Source organism: Falco cherrug, chromosome 8, assembly GCF_023634085.1.
Source record: "Falco cherrug isolate bFalChe1 chromosome 8, bFalChe1.pri, whole genome shotgun sequence".
Classification (NCBI taxonomy): domain Eukaryota; kingdom Metazoa; phylum Chordata; class Aves; order Falconiformes; family Falconidae; genus Falco; species Falco cherrug.
Genome location: NC_073704.1, coordinates 24,989 through 43,856, shown reverse-complemented (window position 1 = coordinate 43,856; position 18,868 = coordinate 24,989). Strand labels below are relative to the sequence as shown.

The 18,868-nt window shown below is 49.0% G+C and overlaps 1 pseudogene; it reads right to left on the bottom strand.

The window, feature by feature from the left end:
- The window catches only part of LOC129736624 (hydrocephalus-inducing protein homolog), a 52,766-nt pseudogene that overhangs the window by 20,311 nt on the left and 13,587 nt on the right, over positions 1–18,868 (bottom strand).

Sequence of the window (18,868 nt, the reverse complement as noted above, 5' to 3'; positions counted from 1 at the left end):
GACACCTTCCTCAGCCTCACAGACCCTCTGCGAGCCCAGGGACCTGGCCTCACTGACTTAGGGCTCCCACAGATGGGAATTTGCTCTCCGAGGAAATGCAGCCTTTCCTCCCCAAAACATGAGCTGGAACATGGATGGAACCGGAATGGGAAGCACTGAGCTCCATTACCCTGAAGCCCAGGGGGGGACACCCTGGTGTCGTGGATGGTTTACTTGTCCTACGCCATTCAAAAAAGCACCAACATCCCTCTGAGGCCGTACGTTAGTTTTACCCTTGGGCAGCGTGTCTTACTGAAATGAATCTTCCCAATGAACCTCAGCTTCTCCTGATCCTCCTCTTCTTGACTAACAAAAGCCTTCCACTGGAGTGGGCTATGACTTTACTCCGATTGTGGATGACCACGGATCTGTGGTTTGACAGCGTGATGTAGGTCTTCCCAGCTGTCAAGGAGTTCCTGTCTAGCCTGATGTTGACATCTTCAACTACTGCAAAATGAACTCCACGAAAACTATCATGATCTCGCTGTCTAAACCCATGGCCAGGTGGGTCTTGAAATAATGGGTATAGTTCTGATCTTAAAAACCAGGCTGAAGCCTTTGAAATTTCTGCCCTTCTCCAAAGTACAGAGCAGCTTCTATACGAAGACTGAACAGGATTCCTCAACCTAGAAACCACACAGGAGATAGGTAGGTTTGTAGAAGTATGAATGGCCTGGGAAAAAGTGAACAAGGAAAAAATTGTCACAATTTGTTGTAAAACAGGAACCCGAGGGCCTGAAATGGTATTAGTTAAAATGAGAGAAAAGTAGTTCTAGTACTTTTCCTAGGAATATTCCTTCCTTTGGAACGTACTGCCATAGGTGCCTACAGACGCTCATCGCTATAAATCCACAAAGCAACTGGACAAAGGCTTGGAAGGTAAAACCATCAGAAGCGATTAAACAAAGACGTGAATAAAGCCTCCAGCACAGAAAAATGCTGCCTCCAAGGCCCACGAGGGAGAAAGCATATGCACTGCCTGCTTCTACACGCTTTGCTAAGCATCCCCTACTGCTGCTCTCCTGGAGAGCACTTACACTCCCGGCTGCAGGCACCGAGGACGCTTCTGAAGGCTGGAGGGCTTTGCCGGAGCACCTTCTACCACAGAGAGAAGGATCTGGCATCGTGCTGACTGTGTAAACCCACAAACCTCCCGGTACAGACGAGAGCGTGCAGACGCCAGCGAGTCAGGAGGGAGCAGCAGGTCTTTCTGCCAGGCAGATAAACTGACACAGAGCAGAGCTGTCAGGGTTGGCCCAGGGCAGCTTCAGGCTTCATGGCCTGGGTGCCAAATTAGATGTGACATTTATTTAAGACTCTTGATGGTTTACTATATAAGTCTGGAGGAAAAGAAAAAAACAACAACAAAACAATGTCTGTACTGTACCAGCAATGTAGCCCTAGGTATTTCACTTGATGGGGTAATGTCCATGGGTCTGTGCTTTGGGATGCTTTGCTGCCATGAAAGCACATTTACTGAATCCAGACGTACCTGCCCTATCGTTACTTACACAACACGATGATCTTATTACAGGCTGTCAGCTCTCTCATTCTTACATGCTTTTGACGTATTTCCCAGAGACAGCAGGACACAGCTCACTCTGCAACCTGAACAAAGCAACACCTGAACTTGAAATTAAAAGAGAGGCTTCTTACACAGCAGTAGAGCAGGTGCTTTGGGCTGTGCACTCCTGAGCGATGCTCTCTGAGACAGCGGGAACACCACCGTGTTTTATTCCAGCATCCGTCTGCATGGCTATGGCCACCGGTATCTCAGCACATCATGGTAACTTTTAACTATCTGAAAGTAAGAAACCCAGCACTGGGTCATCCTCTGGGGGGCCTGTTGTGCAGGAGGAGAGGGAATTTACAGAAGAGCTAAAATATCTTTCCGAATATTAAGCAAACCCTTGAACAAGATTTCAAAACAAATTTCAGGTTTTATGAAGAATGCGTTCCCAGCATTCAACAGCCAGTACCTTTCTCCATCGATTACTGCTCTAAATATTAGGAAGCTGGTAGCCAGATGGATTAGACTGAAGAGAAACAAAACAGCACTCTGCTGCCTTTCGTCCTCACCGTAATATTCTCCCTCTATCCCTGTAACTCCCTCCTCGCTGAATTTGGATTTTAAACCTTTTTAGGAGTGCATGACAGTCAGGTTCAGAATATTTGGGTAACAGGGAAAGCAAGTTTAAGTTAATTTGCCCAGTTTGTCAGAAAACTATGCCTGGCTCTCACCTCTTCTAAAAGAGACAGGTCCTGCTGCTTTTTCACTGAAAATACAAGCAAGCAACGAAAGCCGAGCTCTTCACTCAGAAGTGTCATTGTACCTCCACATCGACCCTTTGAGCAGTTCTTTTGCTCCTGCTACTATCACGATACCCAACTGCCTCACCATCACCAGCATATTCTGGTTTTTCAAACAGCATGCAAAGGTCTGCTGGTACCACTTCACCACCGGAGAAGGGAGTCACTTCACCAGGCTAACGATCTCTGGAAAGCGAGAGGAGTCCCCTGCGGCTGGATCCAGCCCTCCCCACCATATGCTTTTGGCTGCACCTCCCACAGAGCTACCTCGGTCAGAGCCAGGAGCGCTGCTCTGAGCTGTTTTGCTGTCAGGAAGCTAATGGCATCACCTACAAAGTGTGCTGGGTCTCTGACAAAGGCCACCTGTCAGTCCCCACGCTCGTATTTCCAGCACTAGAGCAAAACACAGGGCAGCGACAGTCATTTTTAAGTGCTTCTCGGAGGCAGTGCTCATGAGCTACCTTCAGACATCATTAAAACCATCGTGCTAGTTACTCCAGCCCTAGGAGCAGCTTGTTTATAAACCTCACCATTAAATAACTGCTGCCAGCACAGGGGTTTCTACAGGACCATTGCCCAGGCTACAACAAAGCTCAGGGCACCCTAATCATCACTGCTGCCACAGCTGATGCTGTCAACAGCTAAAGCCCCCAGCAAAGCCCCCTCTGAGCCCATGCAGCCCATCGCAAGGAAAGGATCTGCTACCCCAGAGCACTGCAAGCCACCGTGAGACAACAGATGGGCAGGAAAAGGGAGATGGAGAGCAATGACCAGCCACAGCGTCTACGGGACAGGTCGCAGGCTCTTCAGACGGCTCTCCTGCACTTAGGAGTCACCTTGCTTTCCACCAGGCTCCTTGTTGTGCATCCTCCTGTAATGGAGCACCCAAAGGATTCCCCATTACCTCCTCCGCACTGTGCTTAGGAAGGGCTGTTGGCTTTCTTACGGGATGAAATACTCCAGCGCAGGAATATCTGGGAGCCAGCACAGAGCCTTTGTGCTGCCCAGTGTGAAGGAGCCTCGCAGAATGGACTGAAAGGACAACGAAACTGTTGGATAACACAAGACAGCGCTGCCGCATATCCAGGATGCCGTGGGCTATATATAATCACTATTGGTACTACAGCCATGATACGCTGGGGTTGCTGATCACTGAAACACTGCTTTTGGCCCACGGGGAAAGACAGGGCAGGAACCTTCCTTCTGATTGCCTGGCAAAGACATGCTTAATACGCCACTTCATAAATCAATCACCCTTCAAGCTACTCTTCTGCTTCTCAGCAAACGCTGATTGATCCACCAGGAAAGGAGACTAATGAATGGTCAGTTCTGCCCCAAAACGCATCCAGGGTTCATGGCACCTAAGAACATACTAGTGATTTCCACTGATGATAGAAGAGACAAGCTGCAGTCCAGGATGCCCTGCAAAGAGATGAAAACTACATTCTCCCAGAAATCCTTCACAGGCTAAGAACGGGATAGGCGGCGTCACATGGAAGTCTGCTTCTGGGGATGAACAAAAGAGCCAAAAGGAGACTTTTAACTCCAAATAACCCTCCGAGCACCCACCCCCAAGCCGTGCTCATGCAGTCAACGCCACGGGTCGCTTTAGCAGCTTTTTTGTCAGAAGGGGTGTTACATAGTTTGGGAGATATAAAGCCATGACTAACAAAAAAAAAAAACGATCAAGCAAATGAAGCACAAACTTAATTCCTCTTCTTCTACCCTCAAAGCGACAGACCATCGGCTTTGAAACAGAAGGCCCTAGAGAGGGGCGAAGGCCATACTCTGTTTGCAAGAAATTTAACAACCTTATCTAAAACAGTATATATAAAGAAAAATCATTGTTACAAGCAGTTGTGGAAAAGGGGAACAAAGACAGGAAACAGTTGTTAACTGTTAGCTGATCTGACATAAAGGAACACTTTGGAGACCAATTATACTCACCCATCAATCTAATTGATTTGAACCATAAAAGCCTATATAACCAATTATTTGTATAACATATTAGTTACCAATCCTCAGTCCGCTGCAGCACTGCTACGATTAAGATGCAAAGTCAACATATAATTGCACAAACTCCTATTTACACCTTTTTTTGCCTACAGTATATGCCACCCTGCACTCGCTTTGAAGCAGACGTACAAGAACATAAAAGTCCAACAGAAACTAGCCAATCCTGCTGGGAATTCTCACAAGTGAAGGAAGAAAAGCACAACATGCACCCACGACCTGAGGCAAGCAGAAAGGAAAATCCCTTTGCAAAGTTCTTAAATGCCTGGCAGTCCAAGGAAAAGCTGGAGCAGCCTCTTGTAATAACCACGGCGTCAGAGCCTGGCTTACACCTTAGGATAACACAGGAAACAAGATCTTTAAAAACTCACCAAACAAAACAAGTTTGTCTGCATCTGCTAGCACTAAACACAAACGGAAATAATTACATCAGTTCACGCACTACAGTAAAGCTTTGGAGCCAAGAGAGGCTGCTGCTTAGGGAAGCAGAAGGTTTCCCCACCTCCCAGCACTGGTAAGAAGCCACTACCAGCCTGCCTGGTGTTGAAGGATCGGAGAATTGCGCGGCGATGAAGAGCTACAGACCTGACCAGCAGTGGCACACAGCGGTGGCCACCAGAAGCTATGGGGCTGTTGCCGTGAATTTAGCTCGATAGGAACCGAACACACTGCGACATCAGAGCCGCTGTGAACGCTCACACCAGACCAAGGTTAAAACCAGAAATGGTTTTGGCATTCCCACCCTGGTACCCTGCACGACACAGGCACAGCTCCGGTCAAGATGCAGCGAGGCAGAGGGTTTGCTCAGGCAAGTCCTGAGCCTCCTCCGCTCCGGCTGGAGTCAGCACAAACCGCGAGGGCTCAGCAACCTGAGTGATCTCAGGAACGTGAAACGCAACACAGCAAGGGCTGAACCTCAGCTAAACCCTGCTGCCTATCCACATCCATCCGTGGGTTTGCAGAGAGAAAAGACAAAGACAAAGGCTTGATCTAGAGGCTAAGTCAATAGGATTTTCATTTTGTTTTCAAACAAGTTCCTGGAAGCTACTGATGGTAGTGCCAGCCTGGCAAGATGACAGGACCTTCGGTAGAAAGGGGGTTCTTAAAGGAAAGAGAAGAGAGGCATGCAGAGGTGGTTGTCTTCTCCAAAGTCTGCACAAAACCACAGACTAATATCACAGCAAGGTAATGTTTTACTCTTGCGAGTAGCTGAGATGCCCAGAGGTGATGGCACATCCGTGCTGCCGTTACTCGTTCAGCCTCAAACATCAATAAACACGTAGGGCTGGGATTTAATGAGCTTCCTGCGTGTGTACAGTGGCCACTAACACACCGCCAAGCCCTTGCAGAGGTGGCCTCATTTACCAACGTAAGCTGATCCAGCTAAGCCCAGCATCAATTTCAGCTGAAGAAAGGGATTCAGCACCCCAACACACCGACATTCCCGGCTGGGAACCCCATGCTGATCTGTGCAGGAGCTGAGCAGTCAGCAACGCCCCTGACAATTCCCCTCGGCCCATTTGCAACGCGATGCAGCCCCTACCACAGTTTCCCACCGCGGCCGAGATGCACAGGCTGTGCTTGCCCTGCTGCCAGCCGAGCACACCCGGTTCTGTAGTTACCGTCATCTTCACCAAACCCAAATGGCTCTAACACACCACACCAAACTCTCTGTCGTGCCACAGGTGACTGAAGAGCTCCACATCAGCTCCCTAATTAATCGTGTTTCATATGCCTTGATTTTTCCTGTGATCTCATGCCTCATTTTCCCCCATTTGTGATGAAACCTCGGTGCTTTCTCAAGCTGGCGGTTATCACTCACAGCTCCAGAGGCTGCTGCAGCACAGAGAAGCTGCCTGTGGTTAGACCGAGAAGGGCAGAGGCACCTCAGGGCAGTGGCTCAGGCCGTCCTGCGTAGGGCAGAAGACCCAGATCCTCTTCTGACATCCCCTGCCACCCTGAGCATTGCTGCCGCACTAAATACAGTGATCCCCAGCCAGTTCTTCCAGATCTACCCAAGAAATTCTTTTGTTATTATTTTTTATGCTTACGTTGCCCTAAGGAGATCTTGTCTATCGTGCAAGTGTTGGTGCTGGCTTAGAGGAAGGGGAAGATCTGAGGCCAGCTCATCACGCTTACTGACCAACCCAAACCACACATCCCAGTAGCTCTCCGGTGCTCAGTACCAAACCCCCCTGCAGCAGCCCCCCGCGTGCGGGCAGCCTAAGCAGCAGCTGCTGGCCAGCCTTCGGGACTGGGGGGCTGGCGGGAGCCTGCCAGGGAGGAGACGGCTCCGGCAGGGCTTGCTTCTCCACGCTGCAGGCTGGAATCACCACCCCTGACGCGTTTGACAAACACACAGATGTGGTGCTTCGGGACACAGTTTAGTGGTGGGCTTGGCAATCCGGGGTTAAGTTGGACTTGGTCATCTTCAAGGTCTTTTCCAACCTCCATCATTCTATGATTCTACGAGGCTGCTGGCATTTGCCCCACGCCTAGCAAGCAGCAATGGGGAGGAAACGGTGCTGGGGACCCCCTGCTTCCAGGGCCAGGCAGCAAAGCTCAGCGGCGGGGGAACAAGGCAGCCAGACCCCTCCCTGACCCAGGGCAAGGCAAGCTCCGCTCCACATCCAGCTCCCAGCGTGCTGCACTGAAGAAGCCTATTTAGCTGCTCCCTCCTGCCATATAGGAATAACCTGAATCTGGCACAGAGCAAGTTTTGCTGCCCAGGGCTCAGGAGGGGAGACATGACTTCACCCACTTCCTACGGGGACAGGAACTGAGCCAGCGCAGGAAAACTCACTCTGATTAACAACCACGGAGCCAGAATCAGACCCTGCTCGCACTTTCTACCTGCCCTTGAAGTAAGCAATTGAGGAGCCGAGGCTGAACTCCCCCATCTGTGCCCTGGGCATGCAGAACCACAAAGGATGCTCTGAGCCTGGGTCTGCCATCCACAGCAAACAAGCCAAGATTTGCTTTAGCACAGCTCCTGCTCAGCAGCTGTCAGCCCTCCTGCAAGCTGTGTGGGAAGTTGAGGGAAAACAGGGTATTCATCTGCCAAACACCTAGACGGTTCCTCAGCAGGCTTTTAGCACAAGGCTGGAGGCTTCCAGCAGGACTAAAACCACCGAGAACTACTCCTGAGCCACACACGTTACCTCTCTTCTGGGGAAACCGCTTTTTGGGGCTCTGAACCAAGGGGAGACAGAAGAGTAATGGAATAGGCAGTTCTGCTTGAGGGCTGCCTCCTCTTGGGTGTGCTGTCTCCTAAAATACTCCTATGGGTATGGGTTCTGATCTCCCCCCTCAAAGAGGGTGAGATCCTGCCCCAGGCTTTTGCTTCTGCATTAGACTCACAGAGCTACTGAAAGAGAGCCATCCGCATCACTACTTTTATTACTGACAGCAATAAAAGCATCTCAATACATAGCGTCCGTCGGCCACGCACAAGCTCAGTGGTGCTTTGCTAATTACTGAAGTTTTCTGTGCTGACAAAGAGATGCCAAGGGATGCAGCAACCGATGGGGAAAAACTGCACAGAGGAATTTCAATACCGCACCACAGATCCCCTGGGCTAGAAGCGTGTTGTAGCGCCTTGCCACAAGGGCCAGTGGGCACTGGAGGCACCCACATACAGGCACAGGATCTGGTCCTACACCTTGAAGACCACCCATCATACTATACTAGTACTCGTTGGAGACAGGAGCCTAATGTGAGTCAGCATTTAGGGAGCTCTGAGTAGAGAAGCAATTCTCCTTCCACAACTCCAAGCATCTCGCCGGCACCTCCTGTCTCTGGCAGCCTTCTTCACCTGCATGGAGCACCTGCCGTAGACGTTATTGTTTTGGATGGCATTGGACTGGTGGATTTGCTTTGCACCTCTGGCACACCTCTGGGAACCCGTCATGCATCTCCTCAGCCACGTGTCCCTGAGCAAAGCTCACCTTCCCACACCAAGCTGGTGCTACGCTGCCAGGCTGCAATAAATGTTGTTACTGCAGCAAACTGGGTTTGGTGTACAATCAGCAGCACTCAGGGCAAGCAGCTTGGGCATCATCTCACTTGAGCAGGACTTGACAGCTGAAAGAATATCGAAACTTTATGAATACTGGATTGGTTGAGACTAGGACTTACCTCCATAAACTTATTTTCCCACATCCACACGGTCCACACAGGGTGGGCTGAACGTCATCTGGGAAAGGCCAAGTGACCGACAGGACTTTCAGTGGTATTGAAACCTTTTCCAAAGCTGTACGAGTGCTTCGCACGCAGGTTTCAGAAACCCTTTCAAGTACCATAATCTGATGTTAAGGTGCTGGACAGGGATATGCTGGAGCCCAGAACATCCCAAGTCACCCTCATTTCAGTACGAGCTGGGATTTTTCACACCCAGACACATGTACACAGGCGAAAAGGAGGAGTTTAGGCATGTAAAGCACTGAAGGACAAGTTTTCATTGTAAATCATTACGCTCATAGCAGCAAACATTTTCTCCACACTCATCCATAAATTTGTAGCAACAGAACCGCCACCACACACACAGTCTATCCAGGGGACAGTACCTGTGCTCCTAACCAGCCCAAAAGACACACAATTTAAATCAACCAAATCATACGCTAAGGGAAAAATTGTGACTTGTTCACATGGAAGAGCTCCATGCTTGCTTAAGCAATGCTAGGGACAGATCTGACCCAGCTTCAGCAGAAATTTAAGCAATGTTCACCTGATCCTGCGTAAGTCACCCTAAGAAGGGTGTGATCCATTGAGAACGACTGCTGCCTGCGAGCAAGTCAGTACTGATACACAGCCAAGCGAGGGAAACGCCTCCCAACACCTTAAACTGCTGTTTTGCTCTTAGCACTTCTGTTTCTTAATAAACACTCTGTTGGTGGCTCTGAAAGAGCAACCCGGCTGCTTTCTGTACGCGCGTCACAGGGAGCCTGCCGTGGTGCCGGACACATGAGCCAGGGCTCGCCACGCGAGGTCAGGGAACGCTGTCTGGTGCTCTGCACTACTCCTGCAATAAACTCTGCACCACACCTCGAAAGACTGATTGATTACACGTTTCTGCTTCACTTTAGCCATTCATCTCAGCAGCCTTTCACTTACCTGTACGCTTCAAAGCTAGAGAGATAATCCCTTCATTATCCCCTTGCTCTCCTTCGCAATTCGTAGTTTATTTCAAAATAACTGCAACATTGTACTGGCAGGCAGGAATGAAATCCTGGGTTCATCTCCCAGGGAGCTGCACGTGTTCCTGGGAAAACACCCATCTCAGAGCCAGCAGAGAGTTTATCCCCGTGGCCTACCCACACAAATCACTTTTGCAAAGATTGACTATGGGGGAACCAGCTGTTTCAGTAAGAACAAGACTCTCAGGTTTTTCAAAGCAAGCCACGAAGATCCTGGCCCTAATTATTCGCTCACTCTGTTCCGTCACAAAGTATAAACCCTACGGCCCTAATCTCCACTGTCACTGCTCATCTGCCCCAGAGAAATTCTAGCCCTCTGAATTTTATCCTATAGATTCTGTATAGGCATACAAATAAGGCACGTTTTTGTGCTTCCCTAGCTGATATTTCAGTCACCCGTCCTAGAAACTGTTACCCAAAACAATAAGCTCCTCTGAGTGAGCATCAACCATTCTCCGTGAATATGTCAATAACTGGAAAACATTAGACAAAGCTGAAATAAGTCGTGAGGCTACATAAGTGTTTGGAAGATACAGGAGCATTTGTAACTTCCACAAACCCAAGACAACTAAAATGCTCTTTGCCGGGCTAAAGCAGCACACAGTATCCCCTCGGTTAGGACACCACACTTCCAAGGACCAACGCTGAGGAACAGGGACAAACCAAACCTCCCTCTCAGGCGAGAGGAAACACACGCCAAGTGCCTTCACGCAACTGAGGAAGCGCCTCGTTCGGCACCACAACATACCCCTGCTGAGCCAAGGCCGACAGAAGCATTCTAACATGGCGCCTTTTCCTAAAGATATTCCCCGCTTACTCTTCAGTGAAGCGTAAAGCTGATGGTGTTTCTGTGGCCTGACCTCAGCTTCTCCTAGCCTAATATAAATGTTACACCTATCTCGGGAGGCAGCGAGCTCTTCCTGCCAAATCCCAAGAGCCCTCAAGTCCTGGCTGCATTAGTCCTGATGTCGTGAGCTGTGGGAGAAGGCAAAAAGAAAGAACAAGGCTCTGCGGCAAAACAACGTAGAAGCAGTGCAGGGGACAGATGTGTAAGAGACAGCGGCATTGGAGCGAGTCTGACAGAGGCACGCATTCCCACGTCGCGCTTCAAACATAGCACCGCCAAGGAATGAAGCTTCACACGTGCATATGCACACCGTAACGGAGAATCAAGGTTCCTCCCGCCTCCGACTCAGCAACTCCCAGCAAAACCGGATTCCAAAAAACCTCATTCCTGCTTGAGGGGAAGCACTTTAAAAGCCCCCTAAACACCAACTATTTGTCACTTTTCTTTGAGGCAAAGCCGGGACAGGGGAGATACACCTGGAGAGGCAATTAAGGTGACCGGGACAACAGGGAATGATGGCAGATGGCAGTCATGGGGGGTGCTGGGTGGAGAGCACCCAGCCGACACCAGCATCCCCCAGGGAGAGACCGGCACACAGCCACACAGAACGAGGGCACACGCAGCCTTTGCCCCTTACCTGCTCACTTAAGCACCGAAACATACAGAGGTTTTGAAAGAAAAGGTTTTAGAAGTAGTCTGCAAAGCAAGCTTAACATTTTTCTGCTTTGAAAGGTCTCTGTTTTGAAGGACGCAGAGACTGGGCACCATGCAGTGCCCAGACCTTACCTGTGTCATAGTGAACTGTCAGGGGCCTGGAATAATCACCAGTCTTCTCTGGGTGGAAGTCCACCGTTACTTGCACGGCATCGCCAATCCCAAGAGTCCCAGCAGAGGGATCAACAGAGAAAGGGCTGCAACACGGAGAGGCACATCAGGATTATTGTGGGACCTTTGGGGACTACGTTCCTTCTGCCGTCCAGCTCACTCCAGCTCACCTGTATTAGCAAGGGGCCAAGAAACCACAGTCAGCAGCAGAAAAAGAGAACATACAGGGCCAGGAACTGAGCCACCGACCCAACTCCTGAAGAGCTCCAGCCCTCAGAAGATCCTAAGCGATAAAATAACCTCGTCTCCCCCATACCCTGCATCCAGTTTTCTGCAGCAAGGCTCAAGAGTCTGACTGCTAGCGATACGATCGGAGGAGGGTTTTTGAAGGGCACGGAGATGGCAAGAGTTATTTGCATGCACAACTTGACACTGAGTTCCTCAGGAATCCGTCTTTTCCTGCCACCTATAAACCTCAAGAGATGCAAATGTCAAGGCAATACCTGTCCCAGTGAGATTACAGCCTGGAAATCAGACAGGGAGAACAGAAGTTTATTCTTGAATGACCGGAGAATAATTAGACTTTAATGGCAGAATTAATCTATCTTTCTTTTTTTTTTTTTTTACCTTGAAAGCATCCTGGGTTTGCCTCAGAAAGGGCACATTTTATCAGCATTTCAATGAAAGCTGTTCTAAGCAAAGAAAAATCTGTACGAGTGCAAAGGCAGATTAGAGTGATACAGAAACAAGAAAACAAGACACAAAAGGAGTATCCCATTTACAGCCTGAACAATTAAATCTCTAGCTAAATGAAGCACCGCTAGCAGGAGCATATCAAGGCACCTTCAACAGGAGGTTTTCTGCGTATTCACAAGCAATGCAGTCTGGGGCTCTGGGTTGTAATCCAGGCTTGGTAACTGTTTGCTTGGCCTACTAGAGAAATTCTGTGCAATGTGTGGGAAATAGTATGAAAATGTGTCGGTGTACTTTAGATTTAACAAGAGCAATTATGATTTGTCGCCAGGTAAACAGCTCTCAGCTGACAGACACATAATTCAGTCCTTTAATGCTCAGGGAAAAGTCAGATGCAACATGTTTCTGCATAACAGCAGCTGGGCTTTGCGGCTCTTGTACAGCCTCACTTAGAAAGCAAAAGTTATTGGATTTAGTGCTTTGCTGGTGGTCAATTTGTCACCTTAAAAATATTTTCTGCAGAGTTTTACAGTGATTGGGGAGTGCAGCCCACAGAAATAATGAGAAAAAATGGAGCCATGCGCAAGCTGAGCTTCGCTCATGGAAGCAGTGACAGCTGATGAAACTGCTGGAGTTCCTGCTCATTAAGGAGACACTGATGCAATTGGAGGCCTGACCTGCTCCCATCACGACTAGCAAGAACATCGCCAGTGACTAACGGGGAAGCATTGGGCCCGCAATGTTCACGTGCTGGACCTGAGGCTTTTGAGAGGGAGGAGGAAAGCCAAGGCGCCGCCAGCCTCAGAACCGGGCTGCTCTACATGGCCCTGCACCTGCGCTGGGGGTTGTGCCTGGTTATACTGGGCAGGGCTCTGCTGGTGCTTGGCGGGGATCACTGCCTGCTGTGGGAAAGGCACAGAAAAATTCCCCCCCACCTCTTTTAGTTTGTTGTTTTTACCAGAAACATTGCCAGAACAGAAAAGCTGCCGGTTAAGGGCCACACTTCAGCACTACCTCCCATCCCATGCCCTTCCTACTCCATCCCCATGTCTGCATACCCCTGCCCTCAGATAGCTGGGATGGGAATGACACTCCTGAGGATGACTTCAGGGGATGCCCGAGAAAATAGATACCTTCACATCTTCAAATTACCAGAGAAGAGGATCCCACCGAGGTCAGGACTCATTCTCAGGACGGAGAAACAGAGCACAAGTCAGACACCGCACCTCCTGCCTCCCACCCCACGCTGTACCCACAGGACAACTTGGTTCCTGATGTAGCAGGAGCTTGGTATCCCTCACGTACACCTGCTTCTCCAAGACCCAGAGGGATTAAGGTCCGTGCTTCACCTGAACTCTGAACTTCAGTCCACATCACTAAGCTGTTCCCTGCAGCCTACAGATAAGAGATGCTAAGGAAACGTCCCTGACACACTAATAGCCACACGAAAACCACTGCCAACAGATGAAGCTGGCAGGCTCAACTTTGGCCTTTTAGCCATTAATTGTGAGCTGTTCTTTACGGTAATTCTTGTCCTGTTAGATCTACCCTTGTAATGAATAACTACTGCTCCTGACAAAACAGGAAAGATAAGGTTTGGAGGTTTATTAATAGCTCTTCTTCTGACATGCTTTTCAACTACGTCCATTTGTACGTTTGCTTTGTTGTACAACATCTAAACTTTCACAGGTCCAGATCTCCCAACGGTGCCTTGCAATCCCCAGCTTGTATAAACTCATCTAGCCGCACCAATCTGAGGGAGACCTTCCCAGCAGAACCTGCTGAGATCTTGCCCGTAATTGCCCTTCAGAAAGGGAACAACACCAGATTAGTAAGCAATTTCATTGTGATCTGCCTTGGCGTTTACATCTTGCTTGCTTTCACCAGGCATCAGCTCCCCAAGGTGGGCAAAAGTTAAATCCCATGAGGATACCACGGGCAAAATACTCCTGACAATTTAGCAACCAACTGACAAGTGAACAACGCTGACAGTTCTGTGGCTCAGGCTTTCCCGACTACCGCGCTGCCTTTCCTCCTGGAACCATACGTTTAGTCAGTGCAGCGTGCAACGAGGCTGCAACATACTTCGTCCCATGGTATGTTTCTCTTCTACAACCAAAACCCCTTTACTCCTCTGGTGCCTTAATTTGCATTATAAAATCATCTGAGTTTGTGAGAATTGATTTCATTAAAAGCTGCCTCCAACCCCAGGACCGACAGTAAAATTACTGGTGATTGAATTATCCCCTCTGTCAACTAAGACCTATCGCAGGAAAAAAACCCCAAAGATCACTTAATCTTGGCATACGTAATTTTTTGGTAATGGTATAAAAGCCAAAGTCGAGCACTGTAACCACTCCAGTAAACACAGTCTGTTAGGTCAAAGCATCCAAGACTCCATCTCCATACTGAAAAAATCCTGCACAGAGCCAGCATCTCACAAGCTCTCTCTTTCCCTCTTTCCCTGCACGTAGGCTCTGTTGTCACATCCCTGTACATCCCATGGTAACTCTCCAGCCCCACACCTCCATGTAGTATAATGGGTACTGCAGGGAGGGATGCAAGGCGGCTCCTGGCACTGTGCCATGTAGGAACATTTCCTGAGCTTCCAGAGCTTAATGGGACATTCCTAAATGGACCTTCTCAGACAGATCCTCTCTAACCCATAGCACAGCACAGCACAGTGTAACGTCAGGAAAAGGCAGTGCTGCACTGAGATCTGCTTCCAGGCACCATTTTCAACTGAAATGTACTGGAATGACATTTATCTCCGTGAATGCCGTGGAGAAGAAACTCACTAACCAGCCTTAACAATGAGAACGGCAGGAAAAGACTTTTTATATTTATACTATTGTTATTTTTTTTTATTACTACACTATGCAGTGAACAGCTGGGTATGGACATGCAGGGGGAGGACAGGCACAGAGCCAAGCTGCATAATGGGGAGTGCTTTGGTGTCAGGGTTCCCACACACACACACACACACACCCTTTACGAAAGAGGAGTCAAAACGTGTCCATGTTTTCTGGTAGATACCACGGCAAGGGAGAGTTCTGAACAAGCAACAGCAGAAGGATGCTGAACTGGCCCCGTGGATTCATTTGAGAGCTCTGCCGTGGAGTAAAATACACCATACAAGTCCTTAGATAAAGTTGTAAGAGGCAAGGAATGTCCTTATGAAGTGACCCGCTGCAAGAGCAGAGCTCGCAGTACTGACCGAGAGGAAAGGTTAGCATTGGAGATGGGCTGAAAAATGCACTGAAGGTGAAAGCTGGTAGGTTACACTTGATGCCAAGGGAATTTTGAGAAAGGAGGCAGAGAGAAGTGATACGAGCGGCGCATTGGACTAGGAAACTGTGGCGCCTGCAGCTGCCTTGCAAAGGGGCAAGAGCCTGAATTCGCCCAGGCCAGAAGACAGAAGTTGCAGCAACTAAGAAGTCTCAGTTGTGCAGAGAGAGAATGAAGGACACAGAGGCCAGCTGATGGTCCGCAAACTTTGATCTCTCATTCCCTTCTACTCCACTAAGCCTCCTCCCCCTCTCACGTGCACGCATGCTTACACATAGCGGCACACAAAACTATTACGTGATATTGATGTTGGCTTTAACACAACACTACATCTGTACTCAGCAAAAGTTAAGCACACACTAAAGCTGCTTCAGTTCTCCACTAAATAGGAAGAGACTAAAACAGTCCTGAATGTAAGTCTGTAAGGCTGGCACTCCTACCACCTATGCCATAACTCTTAAATACTGCGTCTCGTATCTACACATTAAGCTCTCCAGGACAGGAAACATCACGCATTAATGTCCAAAGCACAGGTTTAAGTGTTTGTGATGCTGAACAATCATTACGGGAGTCATTCAAAAGAATGCAATGACATTAAACTAAAAACTTCCCCTGTCGTTAATAATGATGCAGCCTTGGTCACAGCCTCTAACGCAGGGAAATTAATCCCCTGACATGAGGAGGAAAACGGTCTCTCCCGCGAAAGCCTCTGTAAGTAGAGTTGTTCAAAGACAATTAACAGCTAATGACCTACTCGCCTGTGGAGCAGTGTATTGGTGAGACTCTCCAGCCAACTTGTCATGCCAGCTGGGAGGCCAGTTCTTTTCTGCTGGGGCTGCTGGAGCCACTGAGCTCACCTGGGACCTCGGGGCAGGCACCTGAGCAACTTCTCACAGCACAAGCAGCAGGGAACCCACTGTCACCCAGCGCAGTCCCCAGCACTGGCTGGAGAAACCACTCCTGGCACACCATGGCCTCATCGCGCAGGGAGAACGTGGTTGTTCTGCTCCCAGGCTGCAAGGGGACGTGGTGACCTGGTCAAGAGTGGGGAGCACTCGGATTTTGAGTGGAGGATACAAGCTTGGGGGAGTACAGTCGAGATACTGGAGGGCTGGGCTGCTATTCAGGGGACACAGCAGAACCGCATGCAGCCGAGGGATGGAAAATGCAAAAACCTGTATTTGGGATGGAAGAATCCCTGGCAGTGCAGGCTGGTGGGCACGAAAGCCTTTCTACAGAAGAGGAGCTTAGGGGCTGGAGCACAGCACATACAGGGAGATGCTGGGATAAATGGCTTTGCACAGCCTTGAGAAGGAAAGACGAAGGCTGGTATCACTTGGTCTTACTTTTCGTGTTGAGTGCACACCTGATCAAACTTTGACACTGGTCTTGCTTTGAGCACTGTGTTTGCTCACATGATCTCCAGAGGTCTCTTCCAAAGTTATTCTAGGATTTTATCTTCTCCAGCAGCCCAATTCCATTTCACGTGTTCCCCAAATTTCTCATATTATTTCTTATACATCTGTGCATATATATAGGCAGATGGTAGACACACAGGCATTAGAGGAACTCAACCTTTAAGAAAGTTCCCAATGAGGAATTCATTATGACATTTCGCTGAACACTTAAAGCAAAAAAAAATAAAAGAGCAGAAAGACAGGAACCTCAGAGTATTTAAAAAAGAAATCTGAATGAAAGTGGGGGCGACCTAATTAGAATAAAACGCTGCTTATATTCAAAGATCATCAGTTTGAAATTTCAGACTGGCTTTCAAAAGTTCATAACGAAATGGAAGAGATGACTGATGCCTTTGGCTGACATGGGAAATCTTACCAGCTTTTGATCTCTGCGCACACGCAATCCAGTTATTCAGAATTGTACTTTCTTGTGTAGTTTGAAATAAAGCTTTCGTAACGCTTCCCATCCCTTTGTTGCAAGTCAGGACTGAAACATTCAATTGGTGAAGTTCAGCATAAAATCCGTATCAAGCAGGATTCAACGTACGCCGTATCACGCGACAGAACAGTTGGCAAGGACATTGCCAAGAGATGCTACACACGACTGGGTACTTGTTTTGGTGGTGACAAGTAGATCTGGAAATCCCAGAGGGAAGCTGTACAGGGATTTACAAGTTCCTGCCTATGTATTTCCACAGTGAAAAGAAGCAGCCTGCTTGAACAGCATCCTGGAAGCCTGCTTCAACAGCCTTGCCAGGCTTTGGTAGAAGCCTCTTGGACCTTCGCATTTCCCAGGAGAAAGAGCAAAGAGCCTTCTCTTGACCCCTGTTTTCCTGGGGAAGAAACCGAAGCAACTCAGGTGCACTAAGGCAGATGGCACGTCTTTGCTGCATTCTGGACCTCAGCTCCTACACCAAAACCTCTGGGACCAAGCAACACGGAGCTAACTACCAGCCAGCTGAAGTGGTTTCCTTGCAGGTGCAGTTTCCAAAACGCATTACCCTCTCCAGTTCAGCAAACTGGAAAACCAGTGACTGTCTTCTCAGACCAAGAGGAACAGTACAGGCTGTCCACGACACAGCACACATCAGGCGCTTGACCAGGAGACTGCCGAAATACCACGTGCTTGTGGCCTCCCAGGGAATGGGTATATTTGGCCAATAGGGCCACATAACCATTTCAGAAGGTACTGAAGATCAAGGGGGTTGCTGGTAGCTACTACAGCATGCTAGAGCACTTTCCAGGAGATCTGAGAGAGACAAAGCTCTAGAAAAGGCTCCCAACCCACGCACCAGGCATTTGCTGCACCTTTTGCCTGTGCGCCCATCGGCATTCTGCTTTGGGGCTAAAGTGCAGGTTTGAAGCCGCTGCCAGCTCATCTCCACTTAAGAGCTCATTCTAATGAAGAATAGTGGATCCCAGGGACCAGATCAAACCTACTGGAAAACCAGGTTCTGGACCCCACAGGGTTTTTGTCAGGGTCTCAATACCAGTTGCTTTGATCTATCATCTCTGATTGCACTTGCTACTATAGACAAACTGCTGGTAAAGCTGATGATAAATTCTTAAATGTCTCTTCCACCAGCTCAGAGCTTGCCCATTTCTTAACACTGCCTTTGGTCCTCAGGAACTGAGCTCCTAGAGCTGTCGTCTGCCACGCAGGATCTTACACAGCCCGAGGGCAGTCCAGCTGCCTTCCTACATTTGCTCGTTCAATCTAACAGAATCAGTCTTGCACGACTGTGCACTGAAGACACCGTTGCACTATAAAACTCCACTCTGCAGCTTGCAGAGTTTTAGCAGAGGCTGCGCCATGCTTCAAACACTATAATCAACAGCAAACCCCACGTGCCCTGCCCATTTCCAGCCACGGCAGCAGTACAGCAGCTCACACGCTCTGGCTCCTTTTTGTCGCTGTTTACCAACTGTATTATCACACAACAGTGTTTTGCACAAAAAGAGATGAGCTCCCTACCTCTGAGGGCTGATGCAGTAGCGGGCCGCCCCGTTACCGATGTTGCGAACCAGCAGTGTTTTCTGGGTGCTGTACTTGACTGGACAGGCTGAGAAGTTCACCTGGTCGGGGAAGTCCAGGATAGCTCGGGCACCTATAGCTCGGAGAGGCACAACAAACTTCTCCCCTTTCTGTGATGCAGATGAGCTCGTGGAAATAATCCTGCGGGGAAAGAAACAATCTCAGC